This window comes from Marmota flaviventris, chromosome 6, assembly GCF_047511675.1.
Source record: "Marmota flaviventris isolate mMarFla1 chromosome 6, mMarFla1.hap1, whole genome shotgun sequence".
Lineage (NCBI taxonomy): Eukaryota > Metazoa > Chordata > Mammalia > Rodentia > Sciuridae > Marmota > Marmota flaviventris.
The window spans coordinates 128646839-128650152 of record NC_092503.1 but is presented as its reverse complement, the minus strand read 5'-3'; the positions used below and the strand labels follow the sequence as shown (position 1 = coordinate 128650152).

At 38.2% G+C, this 3314-nt stretch overlaps 1 non-coding gene across 1 annotated transcript; it reads right to left on the bottom strand.

Annotated features, from left to right (window-relative positions):
- Positions 1-875: 875 nt before the first annotated feature.
- Positions 876-949, bottom strand: Trnat-cgu (transfer RNA threonine (anticodon CGU)). The gene has a single exon. It is a non-coding gene; the product is annotated as a tRNA-Thr (tRNA).
- Between the last annotated feature and the right edge of the window lie 2365 nt (positions 950-3314).

Genomic DNA, 3314 nt, shown 5'->3' with positions numbered 1-3314 from the left:
ATGGCCTGATTTAAATCAAGTGAATACTGGGGGTGTAGCTCAATGGTAGAGTGCTTACCAAGTATATACAATGCCCTGGGTTTCATCCCCAACGCTTAAAAAAAAAAAAAAAAAAAATCAGTATAGTACAGGGATTCTGATAAGAATCAATGTCAGAAAATAAAATGTTTTTCTAAAATAGCCTCTATTTGCTTAAGATCCATCATTTAGCCTTATACAACAGAACTAAGAATAGAACCTAGAGCCTTATATATACAAAGAACATAGTGTACCTTTGAACTACATCTCCATCCCTAGTGATAGCTCTTCGTTTATCAAGGGTTGTTTTCCAGTGGAAGATTTCTTGATGTTTAAGATCATAAGAAATTTGGGGTTACATCCTCGCCTCATTATTGGCAGTGAGAATTGGTAAGTTACTTCACTCTCATTCCTAATTTCTATAAAATGTGCATGTAAAATGAGTATTTCTATGCATTAAAAATATTTGAGAAAAGACACAAATGCCATAGAGTAAGTATTCTGTGAGTTGCGATCATTTTTCCTTATGCATGATTTAAGATTGTAGTTTGAGAAATCATCAGAATATATTTTAAATGGTTTGAATTTTAAAATTTCCAGTTGTATTGTAGAAATTCCCTACCCATGGTTGATCTTGAGCCCCCAAATACAGTTAAATCTCAATGTAATCATGAGATAGATCATCATAGAAACTTATAGTACTTAAGCGTGTAGTCTAAATGAGAAGTCTGAGAGGTTAAAGTTCTAAACAGTAAGTTTAATGTTGTGATAAAAAAAAAAAAGACATTGATTTCAGATTAAGATTTGAATTCAAGGTGCCCATCTGCCCAATTTTTTAAGAAAAGGTATTGCCAACAAGGCCCTGCTGGGATTCGAACCCAGGATCTCCTGTTTACGAGACAGGCGCTTTAGCCAACTAAGCCACAGAGCCACGTGGCTGCCTACCCCCTTTTCTGAGAGAATTGTACTTCATTAAGTGAAAAGCTGTTTGCCAATAGGGGTTATTATGCAAGGGCTTTTCGAATATATTGATTTTATAATAAAGGTGTGATCATTTCTTTCAAACTTAACAAAACATATAACCACTCTCGTGTAATTACATAGAAAATGTACTAAGCACGTCCCCGCGGGCAGATAAAGCCACGGAATGGGAAAAAGTGGAGACCCACACTAGCGTTCACAGCAGAGGATGGAGCATCTGTGAAGCCTGAAGAATTTCTACCTTCCACCGGGTTAAGGTAATTCAGAACCGTCCAGTGATTGGATATTCTAAAAGTGGAATGAAAGGCTTTTCTAGCAAGATAGATCGATTAGGACTTTTCTCAAACTAGTAATATTCATAGCTGTTAGAAGATAGCACACTTGTGCGTTGAAAAGCAAAAATTCCTGAAACGCTGGTTCCCCAAACAGCTGTCAGATCTTACTCCGCTTGAGAAAGTAGGAGGCAGCAAGAAGGCAGCTTGCTCGGAGCTCACTGAACCGTTTTAGGATTCAAACCCTAAGAGCCTTCCCTGCAGGAGGGAAAGGACCTCTGTTTCTGCGGCTTTTATGAAAGTGCCCAGATGGGAACCAATACCCTCAGGCGTTGGAGAGGCGTCATAGGCCAGGGAAATTACTTCTCCTCCATTCTGCCTTCCTCGTTTTTGGTTCTTCAAGACATGTTTTTCCGCATGGATCCTCACTTGTGGAGGCTAAATACAGTCATCTGACGGTGTTTGCAGGGGATTGGTCTCAGGACCCCTTTGAACATCAAAATTCGCGGATGCTTAAGCGGTCTTTACATATAACCTCAGCACATCCTCCTGTATACTTGAAATCATCTCGATTACTGGTGATACCTATTCAATGTAACTTCTGTGTAAACAGTTGTTTATAATGACAAGAAAAAAAATCTGCACACGTTTTAATACAGGCTCAATTTTTTTTCCCCGAATATTTTTCTGTCCAGGATTGCTTAAATCCCCTGATGCAGAACCCGCGGATAAGGAGTGTTTACTGAAAGGAAAGCAAGGAACCGAGAGACCGGCGAGCAAGAAATGAAAGAAGGAGACCAGGCAGAGATACACACAAGAGTTTACTTGTCAGAGCTGACAAATAAAGGCACATGTCTCCATAGACAGAGAGAGGCAAAACAGGCTTGGGTTTCAGGAAAAAGTCCTGAAACCATAAAAGATGGGGCAGGCTCAGAGATCCGAGCCAAATGGGTCCTAATGCCAGGGATTAAGCGTGGGATTGGTATGAGGGAGTGTTGAATCTTTCTCAGAAAGCCCATGGGCCCGAAAGCAGAACTTTTTCTTAAAATGGCTGTCACTTAAGATGGCCATCCAGATACTAAGCAAGTGTAATATTTACACTTACTGTAAATATTAACTAATTGAAAAACATTTCCAAGTTATAACTACTATTCTTAAACTGTCCTACTTCCCTGCCTTTATTTCTTAAATGGAGGGCTGAGGACCAAAAACAGGGTCTCCAGCACACCATGCAAATGCTGTACCACTGAACTATGGCCCCAACCCCAATTTTTCCCTTTTAATTAGAACATAAACTGGGGCAGAGAGTGAGGGAGTGCACCAAGCAATCAAATGCCACTGAACACCTATCCAGCTTCCACTGCCCTCTTAAAAATACAATAAGGATGATTCAAAAATTATTTTGTTTACTCAAGTAAAGATTTCAAAGGACCCTGGGCCTGATAAGGTTCTTGATTTCCAAAGTCTTTCAATTTCTATTGGGCATTGAAATTAGTTCTGTGGCTACAATCAGGTACAAGATAATCACAGAGGATAGAAAAATCAAACAAGAAATGTTAATAAATTATATAAATATCATAATAGAAGAAGGGCGAGGTCATAGATGAGCACTTATCCAGCTGGTAATCTAGTTCAGTACATAATAATGGTACTTCTTTTTAGGTAATTTTCTAACATTGCCCAGTTGCAACTAATTTTTTTTCAAATTTATTTATTTAATTTATTTTTTAAATATTTACTTTCAGGGTAGATGGACACAACACAATGTCTTTATTTTTTTTATGTGGTGCTGAGAATCGAACTCGGGTCCCACCCATGCTAGGGGAGCGCTCTACTGCTGAGCCACCATCCCAGCCCCTCAACTAATTTTTTAAATATCACTTTATTTAAATGTTACTGAAAACAGGCTTAATAAATAAATATATATGTATATATGTTTTACAGGTAGTACTTGAATATATCTAGAGTGTTTTTATGTTAATCCCAAGTATTTACCCAACATAAAGAATATCTGTCGAGGTGTAGTAAAATAAATCTGACCAA